Source organism: Ochotona curzoniae, unplaced genomic scaffold (assembly GCF_017591425.1).
Source record: "Ochotona curzoniae isolate NIBS_2020 unplaced genomic scaffold, NIBS_Ocur_1.0 contig_4105, whole genome shotgun sequence".
In the NCBI taxonomy this organism is placed as follows: domain Eukaryota; kingdom Metazoa; phylum Chordata; class Mammalia; order Lagomorpha; family Ochotonidae; genus Ochotona; species Ochotona curzoniae.
Window position 1 is genome coordinate 3,123,068 of NW_024466129.1, and position 17,588 is coordinate 3,140,655.

Here is a 17,588-nt window from a genome sequence, read left to right on the forward strand (position 1 = left end):
GAAGCTGCTCAATGGCACGCGCCCTCACTCCTAGATCTGTTTTGCAATTTGACAGAGGTAGTGTTTGCCTGATATTATGAATATGCTAAATGCTGTTGAATTCTGCACTTTACATTTAATGTCGGTGAATCCCACTTCAGTGCAAGTTTTAAAACTCTCCTTCCCAATATAGTATAGGTATTCTAAACCTTAAAAATATCTATAGATTGATACAAACATTTGTGATGTAGTGAACACCCCAGCTTAGGAAATGAAACATGGTGGATAAAAGTAAATGCTCTACTTTTTCACTGATTACTACCTGGTCCCAACCTCCCCCCTCCTCCCACTCAGAAGGGGCTGCTGTGTTGGATTCTGTAGTCCTCTCATCTATACATTCTTTTGTTGTTTTACTTCATACATATGTATCATTTAACAGTAAATAGGATTATTGTGAAAAGTCTTAGTGTAAATAAAGACTCTCATGCTAAAGATACTCTTATTCAACTTGCTTTTTCTAGAATAACGATGTTGGGGATATTCATGAATACATTTTCTTTAGTCATTCTCTTGTTGATGGATATTCTGTTTTTTTTTTTTCTGTTTGTAACTATCACAACTAATACAGCTAGAAACAGGTTGATATATCTCTTCTTGTGTTCAGGTGCCTGAGCTTCTCCAGCTTGTGTTTCTAGACGCATTTTTGGTCTTATCAGTTACTGCCCAGTCTCATGATAGGGATCCGAGATGATTCACCACCATATTGCCTCCCCAGAGAAGCTCTGTTGTGTCAGGAAAAACTTCTCAGGAAGATGAGGGGGTTGTCTCCTTCCATACCTCTCCCAGAGGCTGGAGGTCACGCAAGTGTTCCAACAGCCTCCTACACTGTCATCTGTTGTTGCGATTTTAGATGGTATTTTCTCCTGTAAGCTACTGCTGAGCCAGGGAGCCTCAGTTTGAGCCTGTGCAGCTGAGTCCTTTTAGGCATAAGTGAAAGACTTTACTCCTACCCTTGTTGAATATCATCATGCTCGTTTTAGGTATTCTTATAATCTTAAGAGATGTTTTGATTCCTGGCTCGCTCTCTTATCCAGTTCATGCATTGGCGTGAGCATGCCTTTCTGCATCTTCATGTAAGTCTTCAGCCAAACAAGGGGGACAGAACTGAAACTCATTTACTGCAAGGGTTCCCCCCCACCCCAGCGTAGATGTAATCTGTTGCCAGGCCTGGTCAGTCAGTTCCCCTGGTCATTCATAGTGTGTGTGACTTCTGATTTCCCATTCAGCCCAGGAGAGTATCAAAGAAAGCTTTGTCAAGAGCCTTGCTGAATCTTGATCTATTACTGTTGTATCTATTCAGCTAATGCATGTATCTGTACATCTGATTGCAACAGGAAATGGGATTCCACTGGATGTGCCCCATGCTAGCTGCTGGTGCTGACCACTCCCCTCCACAAGCCCATCAATCATGTGAACAGTAATTTTTCTCAGAATTTTCATGATGGCCAGTATCAAATTCAGCAAAGTGACACCATCTGGAATCTACTTTCTTACTATGTAAATTCCTATTTTTCTCCTCTCTAACCCATGGGATTCTTTCCCTTAATCATTTATAAATCGTGATTTTGTGAGCATGTGTGAAAATTCCCTTAAAATTCTAACATGTGACCTAGCAGGGTTAGAATTTAAAGTCTCTAGGTAACCACTCAAAACTCACCCTGAGTTTCTAAATTATCTAAAAAAAAAAAATCATCGCTAGTGAAAGATATTGCTTTCAGCAAAGAAGCATAGTACTTGAAATGTGCTCCTGTCTAGCTTCCTCTTCAACCTCTCACCTAATTCCCCAGGCCATGACTCTCTCTCTTCCTTGTTCTAGTTCTTTAGCTACTAGAGGTTGTGTGTGTGTGTGTGTGTGTGCGTGTGTGTGTGTTCTTTAGCATCTTTCTTTCGCACATGGCTTCCTAATATATGAATTAATCAAATAGCATCTAGGTGATCATCCTCTTAGTTCAAGATACACTCCTTGGGATGGTGGGCATCAACAGACAATTGGCACCTTATTTCAATTTTATTTCAGACCATCCTTACTTCCCAAGGTTAACTTTTTCAGCTTCTGTTCCTTTCACTCACATGGAGCCAAAAGATGTCAGAGACTCTGAGGCAAAGCCTTGTGTTTAAGGGTTTCATTTTTATTTTTTTCTCCTTGGACCCTTTGGTCTCATAATTAGTAGGATTTTATATATAGTAGCGTAGATACTGACTGGGTCCGATTAAACTTGAGTCAGCACTTTTTACAGAAGAGGAAAGTGTGAAAGCCATCTAACTGTGCTTCATTTAGACCTTAATCAGTCAATTTCAAGATGATAAGGTGCATCTTAAAGAAGAGGTTAGAATTGCCCATTATTCATTTCTTCCTACAAGGGAACGGAGAGTTTTTGTTTGTAACTTACAGTGTTTTGATATGCACAGTGCCATAACAGAGACTCATTTACTCTGGAGACCCTATAGACCTGGAACCTGCGTCTGTGGTCTCTATTTTTCAGTGGCCATGAGCCATTGACAAGGATATTGTAGTAGATCGGCTAAACTGGGGACCACTTTCAGCGTATCCCAATTTCCTTCTTCCGAAACAACACTTCCAGTGCTGAAATACGAAAACAAAGAAAAAAATCCTACATACTACTTACTGCCATGAACAGTGGAAGGGCAATATACAAGTTGATGACATAATATGTTGAATATCTCCTTAACAACAACAAAAGGTCATATCACATTTTGATGTCTAAACTACTGCTCATTTCCCCCAAGGGCCCACAATATATTAGCTGTTCTTTTCCTACAAGCTATATTATTATACTTATTTTCTCACTCTAAACAATATTTCTGGCCCACTTTCCTCCAATATTGACAAAACCTAATGGAGATTATATAAATGTAGTTGCTATCATGCCTTCCACCGAAATCTACCCCTTCCTATCATTAAGAAAGGCCCCAATCAGACTTGTTTATATGCCAACGCCCCTCCTGCAATCCATGATTCCTCAGTGCTAAACAGACTGTCCTGTGCTCAGAGTCTGAGCCTGTACAGTGAGGTTCAGATAATTTAAGTGCCTCTTTTAACAGAAGGCAACTGGAATTCAATAGAGATAAATGTAAAATATTGAACTGGGGAGCTGAACCATCAGCAAGGCAGGGTTCTAAATGGAAAGGCTGTAGCTGAATGACTGAGCAAAGGAGAACACAACACATCCAAGGAATTTCTGCAGAAATACAAGCCCCAGGTGAAGTGCGCAGAGAGCAAGAGTGAGCGAGAGAGAGAGATGCTGAGCAGCATGGCCAAAGGAGAGGTGCTGGGTTCCGTGGGTGCTGCTGCTGGGATGTCTCCCCCAGTGTGGGCTCCATGATCAGGGGTGGAGGTGGAGGATTTGTGGGCTGTGTACAGCTGTGAGTTTTCAGATGTCACGAGTAGGCAATTTTGCTTTTACTCTGCCAGGCGAAACACCAGAAGTAAAAATCTAATGGTAACCTGAGGCACTGGCTATGTCTACCAGGAAAAACACAACAAGTAAAAACACAGAAATCAACAGCCACTCGGGTCATTTAATTCAGTCAAATGACTGGCCATGTTCCATGTGAAGATCGATTGGATCAGTTGTTTGGCCAAATGGACAGGCCAAACCAGGGCACATGATCGATCCCCTTGTCCCACACGGAGTCGGATGAATTAGGCTGTGCCTGGAAGCGTAAAGGGCTTTTTTTTTTTTTAAGATTTATTTATTTTTATTACAAAGTCAGATATACAGAGAGGAGGAGAGACAGACAGGATGATCTTCTATCCGATGATTCACTCCCCAAGTGACCACAACAGCCAGTGCTATGCTGATCTGAAGCGGGAACCAGGAACCTCTTCCGGGTCTCCCACGCGGGTGCAGGGTCCCAAGGCTTTGGGCCGTCCTCGATTACTTTCCCAGGCCACAAGCAGAAAGCTGGATGGGAAGTGGAGCTGCCGGGATTAGAACCGGAGCCCATATGGGATACCGGCGCATTCAAGGCAAGGACTTTAGTTGCTAGGCCACGCCTCCGGGCCAATAAAGGGCTTTCTGAGGTGTCTGCAAATTTGCTCAGAGGTTGCACACAGACCTTAAATACAAGGAGACCTCAAAGAGTTCTTAGAAAATAGAATTAAGGGATAATTTCATCTTGGTGAGAATTTTTTTTAAAAAAACATGTGCTGAGTATCTTTAAGTGATAGGCACGCTTGAAGACCACTTACACATCTGACATGACTCTCCCTTCCCACCTTTCCTGCTGTGGTTCTTCATTGGGGTAGATGATTCCATAGCCCGCCCTAGGTTAGACCTGCTTCACCGAGAAAATGAAAAGGGAAGGGAGAAAGCCAAGAAGGAGGCAGGTAGGTGAACACAGATTGTGATTACACAAATTCTCAAGAAAAAAAAATCTCTTGGGGTTGGAGTGCGTGTTTGGCACAGCACTTAAGATGCTGCCTGGGGAGCTGGAGTCATGGTACAGGAGGTTATCATTATATGCGCTCCATGCTAAGTTCCAACAGCTTCACTTCCAACCAGACTCTCTTCTCATGCACTGGGAAGAGCAGCAGAAGACAGCCTGCGTGTTTGGACTCCTGTTATCTACGTGGGGGACTCTGAGTTCCAGGCTCTGGCTTTGGCTTAACTAGGCTTTGATGAATCTGATCTGGTTTGGGGGTCAATCCAGCAGTTGGAGGATCTCATTCTTTCTGTCTCTCTCAATAACTCTGCCTTACAAATAAAGAAGCTAATCTTAAAATGTAAAACAAAACGACCCCTCTTGGGACATGTGCACTACATATTGGTGTCTCTGAGCTTGAGTTTCAGATTTGCTTTAGATCCGAGCTTCCTGCTAAAGCTGTGTGCCCTGGGTGGCCACAGGAGGTGGCTCAGCTACTTGGCATCAGGTGGGGGACCCAGATGGAGTTCCTGTGTCTTGACTGTGTCTCTGCCTCTCTCTCTCTTTGTGTCTTTTTTACTCTCTTCCCCCTGACCCTTGCATTTCAAACATAAAAATAGAAACTGGATTTCTTCAGGCGCAACAACTATTTGCCCTGTTTTTTGGACCAAAGTTCATTGACACGTAGCAAACCAGTAGTCACCCACAAGGGAGTTTTAGTCCTTCCCTGATGGTTTGTCTGATTCATGCTCTTCAACAGCTTGTTAAATGGTATTAAAACATGCCAATTACTAGCCTTGGACACAAAGGAGCCGCAAAAGCACTATTTCTCCTATGCTGGTGTCCGAAAGTCCACGTCAAGGGCCCCCAGTCCCTAGTGAAGAGAGAATTAATTCAAATGGCCAGCTTCCCAAAACTTTGCTAGTTTTGGCAGGAGCACCATGGAGGCATGGATGGAGAACACACATTGCTATTTGAATGGAGGAGGAACAAAGACTGTGAGTGCTGGTACTGGCCACAGGAGCACTCCGCTGTCTGCAGTTTTCCAATCACCCGTGAGCAAGGGGCCTTTCTGCCGGTTCAGCTGCGCCATCAAGATGCCCCTGTGCTATGGAGAAATGCTTTCTCTAAAACTTGTGTCACCGTTTTCCAGAGTTCATGACACTCTGGGGAAGAAGCAGGTTTGTTTGCTGTTCCCTATCACTTAGCGATTGGTGTGCAGTGACTCCACACTCTCCAGTGCAAACTTCCAGCCAGCTTCTCTGACTAGAAACTGGTGTTGATTTACGCTGGGTAGCAAAAGCCCATTAGGAAGATTCCCACTAAAAGTGCTCTCCAGGGGACCTGTGAGCCTCAACAAGGCAGAAAGCAAAAAGCACGCTGTCTTTTCCTAGCCCCTAGCTTCGCAGAAGCACCTGTCAGCTACAGAATGGGAAACATCCCTGTGTCCTGCCTCCTGGAGGCCCGTGTCTCCTGCGGTTGGCTGTGGCTGCCCACTTACAGCCCACTCTCCTTGCAGGCTCTGCTGGGCAGCTAGGACCCTGGCACCTGAGGTACTCTCATTAGCATTCAACTCTGCTCTCACAGACAGGAACAAGCCTCTCATCAAGAGCTTAAAAAAGCTCGGGAGTAGCGGTTCTTTATTAATCCACTTAATCAGTAAATTACATAATTAATATATCAAATGGTGCCTAGAGGTCCAGAATATTTTAGGAGAGTTGTGTACTGGTTGCGTATTTTGATGCTGACTCTAACAGTCTCTGCGAAAGCTCCAGAATCTCCATGCAGGAAGGAAGTAAGGGTGCAGCTTGATTTGAAGGCAAGCCTGGGGGAATGTACTGAGATTCATGGTTTATATGGCGTGACTTTTTAGGAGGAAAGAAGGGGATGCAGGTGGGGCTCCTCCCAAGCTCTCTGGGCTCTTGGCACCTGCGGCCTTCCAGTCAGGCCGGATAGACCCCAGGGAATCAGCTACCTTTGACAAAGTGCCTCCGTCTAGCTTGCTCACTCCTCTGTCCCCTTCTTGTTCTGCTCTCCCTGGTCGCCATCTGCCTCCCCCACACTGCCAGCTATCCACTTGCCTGCTCCCTTCCACATTCTCATCCCCTTGCTCCTAACTCTATTACCGAGTCTGTCTTCTGTTTATCTCAATCTTGTACTGCCTGACAAGAAGACAAGAAACCCCAGGGGAGCGCCACAAACCCAGAATTATGATATAACATCCAAGGCTGAAAGCTGAGATCACTTGCCTAGTTGGAGAGCAATTGTTTTAGATGGCTCAGTCCATAAGGAATTCTGGACCTTAAGGGAATCACAAATATTTTTGCTTTCTTGTCTTGTCTCTCTTACAAAGGAGAACAAACAGGAGACCCTGCGCGGCAGGCGGTTTTGCTTCCAAGGGTGTGCCTGTCTCCTGTTGTTGAGAGCGCATCACTTCTTCCTGCGAATCTCATTTTTTTGTTCTCAGTGTTTCCACTCCTCCACCCGCTTCCTCACTGGAGATGACATCGCTGAGTGGAAAAAATGAGTCTACAGGCAAAAGTCAGACCAGTCAGGGGAGGATGAAACAACAGCTTGACCTTTATAAATATACAGTATTGGATTTGAAAGGACTTGAACTTGGACACTAGTAGCTAAAGGTGAAGGTGTGGAATAATAATAATATTCACCAGGAACAATTCCACATTAAAGGGCTATTTTATGCTGATGTCCGAGAAATTCCTGCCAGCAGCTTGAGTGAAGATGCAGAGAGGTAAGAACTGCCGTCCACTGCCGGCATGGTGTCTCTGGGGTGTGGCACAGCAGCATGGATCAGGACCCACTCACAAGGGGAGGCACATGGCACGACAGGTTAAGGTGCCATTTGAGATGTCAGTGATGCACACAGCAGGGCTGGCTCTGGCTGCCTTGTTTCTGATCCAGCTCCCTGCTAACATGCCTGGCAGCCATGTCCTTGGGACCCTGTTACCCAGCGTGGAAGACCAAGGTGAAATTCCTGCCTCCTGATTTCAGCCTGGGCCAGCCGGAATACTGCGGTTATTTAAGAACTGAGTCAGCAGTTGGGAGACCTCTCTCTCTTTTTGAATTTTAAAACACAAATAAAATAGAGTATAAAATCAAATGAAATGCTTTTATACAAAGATCTCCGAAGCCACTCCTGTAGCTTGAACCAGCATTTCTTTCCTGACTGCACTCTCAGTCAAGTGCACAGGCTCGTTTGGAAAGATGCTTGCAGAAGCAGAGTGTGGGAGGCTGGAGGTGAAAATGACCTGAATGTCCAGCAAAAGCAGTATTACAAAAACACCAACAAGTTAACTGTGTTTGTGACATGACCCACGAGATACCATGGGGTCGGGGGAAAAGAGAGGAAGGAAGGCTCAGAACTGCCTCTCAAAAAGCTGGCGCTCTGACAAGAGATGGACAACAAATAGAGTCGTGTAAAGATTTTGAATAGAAAAGACAATTGGGCTGTGGATGATTATTTCATGTTGTTTCTATTTAAAAAAATGATTGTTGTTTTATGCAAGTTCCAAATTACTCAGCCTGAAGCAGAGCAGGAAGAAAATAAAGAAGACTGCATTAGGTTGGGAACACATCCCTGAATAATCGAGAGTTCATTATGAACTCTTAGTATATCAGAATCCAATTAATTCATTAGCTCTGTACTTGCATCTTCATTCTCCCCCCGGCTGCCTGCCTTTCCCTGCAGTTGGGGTGAGAAGGGGAAATAAGAAGGAGATAAAATCCAGATGAATTGATCTTGCTGCTTATCAGTAGTAGTGGCCCCGGAGGGGGGTGATGATGAAACCAGGGGGAGTGCTGGCAGCAGACACACAGGACACTGTGCCTGGCACCCATGGGCAGCCGTTGCATGGACACTGGGCGAGAGGGTCTGCTGTGGTCCTTGGAACCTTAGGCTCCCACAGCAAGTCTTCCATGTTGTTGATTTCTAACCTGTTTCAGAAGGAATCTAATCAGAAGAGGATGTTGCTGTTTTGGACACCTTTACCTTCTCTTCAGAAGTATGCCTCCTGTGGCTTCACTGGGATGTCTGAGTGCCAGGGTGCCCACACAGTCGATGTCAGGCTGGCATCTGAGGGGGCCACCTTGTGCTCTGTGCCCAGACCCAGTCGGTGTCAGCCTTGTGCTCTTGTCTGTGCCTCCATATCCTTGGATAAAATGTTTGTTATGTACTTACTTGTTAACTTATTTATCTGAATGGTAGTGCAGGAAAGAGAGAGAGAGAAAGAGAGAGAGAGAGAGAAGAGCTGCCATCCACTGGTTCACTTCTTAAATATTCATAACATCTCAGACTGAGCTAGGTCAAAGCTGGGGGTCAGGAACTCCACGCTTCCCACATGGGCGGCAGGTGCTTTCCCAGACACATAAGTGGAGAGCTGGATTGGAAGTGGAGTCGCCAGGACTTGAACCAGGACTCCAGTATGGGATGCCAGCATCACAAGTGGTGGCATCAAAGTTGTGTCACAAAGTTGGCCCCTCCTTTGGCTGTCATAAATCTGCATCTTTTTTTTTTCCACAGGAAGAAAACAGCTGTGATCAATTTATTCTATAAGCCACTGTTTTTCGAAGTTTGCTTGAGTGAAAACAGAATTCATCTAGTCACATTCACAGCCACAGTCCCTGCTAAGAAGTGGTGCCTCTGTCTGCAAGGAAACCGAGTGCTTTCATATTCTTTCCCACAAAAGCATTACTTAGGTTGTTATCTTCTTCCCTGTTTACTTTTTCCAAAGCTGAATTCATTATTGTGTTAAGATCTTTAGGCTGCCTGTAGGGGCTGGTGCAGTGGCTCAGAGGGTTAATCAGCTGCCTGAAATGCCAGCATTGCATATTGGAGTACTGGTTTAAGTTCTGATGCTCCACTTCAGATCAGTTCTCTGCTAACGTGTCTCAGAGAGCAGTGGCTGATGGCTCAAGTATTTGGGCCAATTAAATGGAGTACCAGTCTCCTGACTTTAGCCTGATCCAATCCAAGCTTGTGGCCATTTGGGGAGTAAATCAGCAGATGCTCTCTATCTCTCTCTCTCTCTCTGTCTCTGTCTCTCTCTCTCTCTTTCTGTCTTCCTCCCCCTGTCTCTTTCACCATACCTTTCAAATAAATAAGACATTTTTTTTAACTAAAAAATAGATGTCTATAGTGGTTAGCCTCATACTTTCTCTTTAAAAAAATAACATTAAAGATATAAAACCCCAAACTCAAAATTATCTGTGTGTGAAATTATGCGTAATTATGTTTGGAAGGATATTTAAGCATAAACCTCTGGAGAGGAAGGAAGAAACCAAAAGTGAGAATTGGAGAAAGACAAGTGTCCCAGGGGAAGCGCTCCCACTGGATCATCACCAAGCAAGTCACTGAGAGTTGGTCACGCTGCTGTCTGAAATGCTGGGCTGTGTGCAGCCAGAGTTCAGCCTGGACAGGATCAGCCATGACAGTGCCTCTCCTAGGAGACTACAGAAAATTGTTCTCCTACTCCCAGGAGCTGCTGTGTTGATGTGATTCCTGCAGAGTCTGCTCCTTCCCTCTGAGAGGTCAAATCTTGGGCCATTTAGAGAACACCGCAAAGCCACAGCCTGAAGGAAATGTTGGATGCCTCCACCGACCTGGAAGAGCCTGGCAGAAGCCCTCTCTGCTAACGGCGTAGGAGGAGGCCGGGGCTGAGACCTGAGCTCCAAGCGCTTGGGGTGAGCCTGCTGCTCCCTTCCCTGTGCTGTAAGATGGCAAGGGGACTAAGGGTTCCTGGGGTACTTCCCACTGGTCATTCTGGGAACCATTGCTGCTGTCCTGCCTATGAAGTGGGATAAATGTTCTTGTTGGGTTTCTTCCAATCTCATAATTCCTACAACTTAATTTTTTTAAAAAGTCAAGAAAAAAGGGTAACTGAACAAATAAGTGCTGTCCCTTTGTGTCTAAATTAGTGATAATTATCAAGTTGCAGGCATGTTTAAAACCAAATCAGCCTGCTAAACACTTGTGAATTTTTTGTGTGCACCTGCTGTGGGCGACACCAGTCACTTGCAGCTGACAGATCTCTCAAGGCTGAGTTTCTGCAGCCCCAAAGTAGAATCCCACCCAAGTCCCCCATGGACCATCTCCAGGTCTGCTTCACAAGCTCCTCTTTGCGTACTGTTGCCCTCATGGAGCAAATATTTACTTAGCAGTCTGAAGTTCAATGATGAATCACTGCTGTCCTCTATTTAAACAAATAAGCCTGACCTTAGGTTTTCTTTTCCTTGTTAACAGTTCATTTCCACCTGTTTCTTGTAATTGTTTAAAGAGCTTTGGGTCCACGGAACAGGCTGGGTGAGCCTTGCTCCGCAATCAATGCGTCCTCTTTAACAGTATCAGCCATCTGTAGAGATGATCCCTTGTGTTATAAAAGGTGCTGTGGTTTGTCCTGCTTTCTGTCTCTCTATATCCATCAATCTCTGTTCTCTCTTTCCTCTCTGCTGTTGGTGCTGCCAAAGGTGCTTCCCTCCCCACAGGCCCTCCGCATCACGTTGCTATCTGAGGATCTGCCACCTGCTGTCTGGTGCAGCCAGGTCTCTGCCTCCCAGGCCTGGAGCCCCTGCAAGGCACTTCACTTCTGTGCCCAGTTGTGTGCTGCCAGGCACAATGGGGAGAGCAAGTGCAGAGCTGGCATGCACAAGAGCACCCGTGTGGGAGACCTGAGACTCCAGAGAGAAATCAGGAAGCTCTCCTGGCAGATGAAACAGAGGGAGAGCAATTTCAGCATCCTCAGTGCAGGTCTTGTCGGGAAGAGAGGGCTCACCTTCATTTTGATGCTGAAACAAAGGGTCCCTTGCACAGATCTCCTCTCTTTCCTGCCCCATCTCTGCACTTACGCTTTCTTTGAGCAAGGGCCTTCCCCCTAAACTGCTCCCTTCTCATCTTGATACTTTCTTGGCCAGGGACTGACTACCAGGTAAGGGCCCTTGTTGGCCATGAAGAAGATGAAATAAGAAGAATACAGGGACCATAAGGGAAGGCCCAGTCAGTCACTGGTTACCCCAGTTGGGGTAAACCAGCAAACACCATCCAAAAGGCTCAGAAGACATTTGAACCTTAATGTCACCTTCTAGAGGTATCCCATGTTCCTCCTCCTTAATTAGAGGTCAGGTATGTTGAACACAGAAAATGAAGAGACTGCAAACACTCAGCAAGTCTGCCCTCCAACCAACCCTACTGCTTCCACATCTCTAAGTCCAACTGACAAATGCTGCCTCTTCTTCTAGCACCCTAAATCCTACCCATGCTAGCTGAGATTCTCTTTCCAAATGTTCACGGAGGCTCACTGTTATACCAAGTTGCATATGAGTGGTTGCAGCTTTCAAGCAGCTTACAAAACAATCAGGGGAACAAGGCAGATACAAATGCAACAAAGAAAATTGGTAAAAAGCAGTATATCACTCAATGATGAAATTTGTGGTTTTTACAGTTTTGTTTGACCGGCACTCCTAGAATTGTCAGCAATCGATAAAATGTTTGCTAGTGATATCAATATGTCATCAGAATTAATAGCACCCCGCCACCAAACTCTATTTATTCACTCAATCAACACATACTTATTAACCACTTACTCCAGTGATAGTTTGCATTTATGAAGAATTTCACAGTTTTCAAAACATGATCACAAACACTGACTCATTCAAATCTTACTAGGCAGGAAGATTTAGAGAAGATGGACAAGAAGTCTCAGAACGGCGAGGTGGTTTTGCAGTTTACTGAGGTATTAAGCCTGGGATTCACGCCTACAGCTTTCTCTGTTCTTTGATGTAGCCCCTGCCAGTCAAACCCAGCTATGAACAACTAGCATAAGCTTGAGCCAATCTGATCTGCTGGTGGCATGGTGCAAGTTCTGATGGATTCAACCTACCTACTTCCCTGTCTTTCTCAACTACCAAAAGTAACAATCCTAAGAAGTCTATTCAGTACCAGGTGCTCACATTCCACATGGAAAATACTTGGGAATACCCAGCTCCAGCTCCTGATTCTAGTTCCTGCCTAGGCAGACTCTAGGAGACAACAGGCGATGGTTCAAGCACTTGTTCAAGTATTGCCACTCACATGGGTGACTTGAATTGAATTTCATGTTCCCTGCTTTGATCAGGCTCTTGTGGGCTTTTGGGTAACGACCTAACATATGGGAACCTCTTGAAAAGCAGTAGAAAATGGTCCAAGTGTTTGGGTCCCTATACCCATGTAGGAGACTCCGGAAAAATCATGGCTTCTGGCATTGGCCTGGCTGAGCCCAGCCCTGATCATTGTAGTCAATGGGGAGCAAACTAGCAGATGGAAGATCTCTGTACCCCCCTCTCTCTCCCTATGTGTATGTAACACTGACTTTTAAATAAATATTTTCAAAATGATTTCTTTCCTAAGTTTTGTGTACGTTTGCGTATACATACTCCCCAGCCCTTGAGTTCCGCTTCCTCCATCTGTGACTCTTCTGTGTGGAGAAACCAAACACTGATGTGTGACCTTGTGTCTTCAGAGATCCTGGATGAACTTCACAACTCAACTCAACTTCAAACTTAAGGTCAGGGCCATTTGAATAACTTTTTGCATCACTCGTGCTCATTAAACTCTGGTTAAAATGATGACTGAGGGCAACTGGAATGGGAAAGAGAAAGATTCAGGGAGTCAGGCAAAAGGAGGAAGCTGCTTCCGTGTGTTTGTTTTCATGTTTGGGGTAGACATGCTGATATGTCATAGCTGGCAATCCTAACGGACGGGGAAATCAAGATCCAAGACTGATGCTGAAATATCACCTGCAAGTCAGTCTGGAAACGTTTCCAAGATCCAAGTTTGAATTTATCTTTGCCCACCTTCCTTCTTCCTTCCATGTTCTTTTATAATTTGTTTGCTTTTTCTTCCTTTCCATCTCTTCTTTTTCTGTTTTTCCATTCATCCTTTACTCCTCTCTTTTTTTCTGAACGCTAATTTTCCCCTTTCCAAATCTATTGTTCATAGAATCATTAAAATCATTTCTTCCAAATACTTTCCTTTCTCTTGTTGAATTCATCACTGGCTCATGGATCACACAGTGGCACCATTTTACCCAAGAGGCTTAATGGTTTTCTTCCCATCACCCTTTTCTTTTTGTGTTGGTTATTCAGTGGTGCAGTTTTTTCAACTCCTTGGTGCTATAATTTTGTTGTTGTTGCTGTTATTGTTGCTGTGATTCATACCAGTTGTTGACCTTATTTTGTGGCTTCTCATTTATCGAAATGTATAGTGATAAAGTAATAGTGAGTACTATATCCAGATGTGGGGATACAATGCAATACATATCCCTACTTCCAAATCAAAGATGGACTCCCAATGAAACCATTGGACATATCTAGACACTGGGATGCTGGACTGTCTGACATTGTCTGTACCAGTAATGTTGGGCACCCTTAAATAACAGACTGATGGAATCGTGACTCCTTTTGAAGGACTATATTATTGCAATAACATGGGGAAAAACAGTCAGGGAGTGGGAATTAGGGCCAGGGAAATCCCAGAATCTATGGAATTATACCATAACATTCAAAAATTCAAAATAAAAATTAAAAAAAAGAAATTATTAGAATTAGAAACAGTTAAATTTGTCACAGACTCCTTTGTCACAAACCCACTCCAATGTCTTCAAATTCATCATGTTCTTCTCTTTCCTTCCTCCCATAACACCAGGATCTCCAGTTAGCCAGTGGACCCAGAGGTGGTGGTGCCATCCTTAGAAGCTGATGTGGCCATCCTGTTCTCAGCACCATCACTTGTCCCCCAGTTCTGCATGTTTAGGATCTGCAGTTTCCTCTTCCCCTGGGTGCAATCTTCACTTTGATGGTTCTCACAGCCAGATAAATGAGCCTTCGGACATCTCACTCTCAAAGTGTCCCATCTGCTCAACTAGAAACCTTTCTTTCCCATGACCTGACGCAGGTGAGGAGACTACTGTCAGCACCTGGGGCTGAGACTACAGAGCATTCCCTTGGTCGTATCGTTCTCTGAGGCCAGACTCTTCTTCTTCCCCCTTCAGCAGCTCCTTAACCCTCCATCTCTGTTCAGTCTTCACAGCACTTTCACTGGGTAAGCTAACACTTTCTGGAAGCTCATTATATGTGAGGCCCTGTGTGTGTATTATCTCCCGTCAGAACAATTCTCCACCTGTTACAGTTGTCTCCATTTTCCAGATGAGGAAGCCACAATCTACACAAGTCTGGTACTTTCTTTTAGGTCACAGAGTTAGCAAATGCGTTAAAAATCTGACAGTTTTCCTCAGAACATGTGCTGTTAACATATACACTAACACCTTACCACTTTTGTTCACTTTGTCAACTTCCTCATGACTCTCGCTCCACTTCTGCCCCAAAACCTCCATGCTACTACTTCTCTCTTCAAATGCACCTTGGCAAGCTCCATTCCTTTACTTTCTGCCCTTCTCACTTCACTAACCCACAGGCTTAATTCAACACAACCATTTGCATTGTTCACTCCAGATATTGGCTTAGTGCCCTCAGATTAATGTTTATTTGGGTTGAAACCTCAACTGAACACTGTTTTAGTTGGACTTCTTCAGACTCAAACTCCAAACAAATCAAACCAAAGCTGAACTATCAAATGCCACATTGACACAATTTGAACAGGAAGTTTCTGTAAGAGCATGCATGCCTTCCACTGAATAAGGCCCACTTGCTCCCCAGGAAAGGGCCACCAATAGAACAAACACACAAGACAAGAGGCATCCTACAGTGAGATGTGAATGCAGTGGAAAGCCTCACGGTGTTCCTATTGTAATGAGTGTTTTCATGTTCAGTTGTTGTGTTGTTTCAGCACTGTGCTCTCCCCCACTGGACAGGAGCAAGAACCAGGAGCTGCCGTCTACGTGGGCAACTGATGAGCTCATGCAAGGCTCAGAAACGTGACAGCAGTATCAACCTACTGCTGTAGTTGGTTAAAAAGCATCTTCATTACTTCATCCAAAATATGCTTCTTTGAAGGAATTTGTTTTCATTGTATTTGAAAGGCAGGGAAAGTGCGAGAAACAGAGAGGCAGAGAAATACATATCTCCATTCGCTCCCCAGATGCCTACAACAATGAGCGCTGGGCCTCGTTCAAAGTAGGAGCCTAGAGCTCAGTTCAGGTCTCCTATATGGGTGGCAGGGAACCAAATCATTGGGCCATCATCTCTCACCTCCCAGGTACATGATTGGGAAGATGGATCAGAAGTGGAGAACCTGGGACACAAAACAATTACTGCAAGACAAGAGGTGGGAATCCTGAAAAACTTCAGCAGCTGCACCCAACGCCTACTGTGGGCAAGTATTTCCTGAGCATACTGAGCCTAGCAGTCAGATGCTATTAAAAAAAAGAACATTTATGTTAGCAAAGTTACTCAGTAAATGAGACTTCCTTACTATATTTACCAATGGAAAATTGCAAAGGAACCAGAAAAGATTAAGGTACTTTCATAGAGAATGCAGCCAAAGAAGAGACATGGACCAATGCTGTTTCTCTCGATGTTTCCCTCATCAAAGCGGATACAGCCGAGGGACACACACCTTTGGTGTGGCTCATGTCAGTCAGAAGTTGATTATAATGGGCACCATCGTTTGTCTGTAGGGTTTGAGCTTCTCTGAACCCTGAACATACATGCTCATTATAGGACTTAACAAACAGAAAAATAATAAACTGCAAGGAATATAAATACATAACAAGCATAATAAACACAATATGATATACGTGTGTATGATTTTGTAAAATGTATATAGGTGAAGTGTTTCATCAGTTTATTGCATTCTCTTCTATATATTTGTGTCATTTCCATGTGTTTCTAGAATCTGAAACAATGCATTCATGTACTTGCTAATTGCCACATGATTATAATTCAGATATTTCACACTGCCTGATCTCCCTCATCATGATGTACGATTTCCAAAGTGACTTTCTCTCTGTCCAGGAGACGAGCCTTAAGAGATGAGGCTGACTTTAATGAGTTTTAGTGCATTGTCTGCAACATACCATGCAGCCAAAGGCATTTATGTATTCTTGTGTTGCAGTTGTTGGCAATTTTCACTGTCCACATGGATGCTTAGGTTAGTGCACCCAAGCTGGAGTTGACCATAGAGATGTTTTATCACCACTGTACTTGGGTCTAAATGTGTCCATTCACCCTCTGGCCTCTGACTTGGAGTCATGGTGAGGGGCTAAGTGCATGTTCCTCAGGAATTGCTCTCTCTCCTTAACTGGAAGAAGAGTCTTCCCTTCTTAGAGTCATACAGCTCCCTATTGCCTCTAGGGCCCCTCTTGTCATTGCAGGTGCAAGGGAGTGGATGTAGAGCTGTCCGTTTATCACTGACAAGCACAGCAGGACCACAGCAGAGTCATAAAGATCCTTGCTGCCGTTTTCTGGAGGGAGGAGGCCAGGCTCGCCTAAGCAAAGTAAGATGGAAAGAAGTAACTGGAGAGTGGCTCGTCACTCCCAGCCCTCCTGGCAGCCCGACAGGTGAGTTAGCAAATGATACATTGTAAAGAATTGCAAGCTATTTTCTGCAAAGTGGGCAAAGACTCTGGGATTAACAACTGTACAGCATGATAGATGTTGCTAAAGAAGGCCATAAATTACCGGCCATAAACCTGGCAAAGCTTATCCGATTGTATGGTGCCGTCTGGGGCACTGGCAAGTTCCCAGCACAGGCTGTAGGCGGTGGGCTGAGGGTGGAGGTGGATGCAGAAGTTGGCAGTGCAGACCACTGGCTGGAGGGTACAGATGGCAGGCTTGGCAGGTACCCAGTATTGGAGGCTATGAAGGCAGCAACACTCTTAGACCAGCTCCGCTGTCCCTAAGCCACAGCCCTCCATCAGAGCTGACACAAACACCCTACCTAAGGTTTGGACATGGTTGGTAGAAGCCCTTAACTTTCTTCCTCTCTTCTGCTATGGGACAGATGGCCCAGGGGACCTTTCCTTGAGCATGACTCAAGGGATCAGACATCTCAGGCTTTGAAGAAGATACATGATTGTAAAAAGAGGGATGCAGAGGTTCGGGCATGATTTCTGCTCCCAACTTTCCTTGCTTAAGATCTCAAACCTGGTCAAGAGTCTTTAAGCCATGACCATGACATGGGGCCAGATGCTGGCCATTCTGCCACTCTGCAGTCT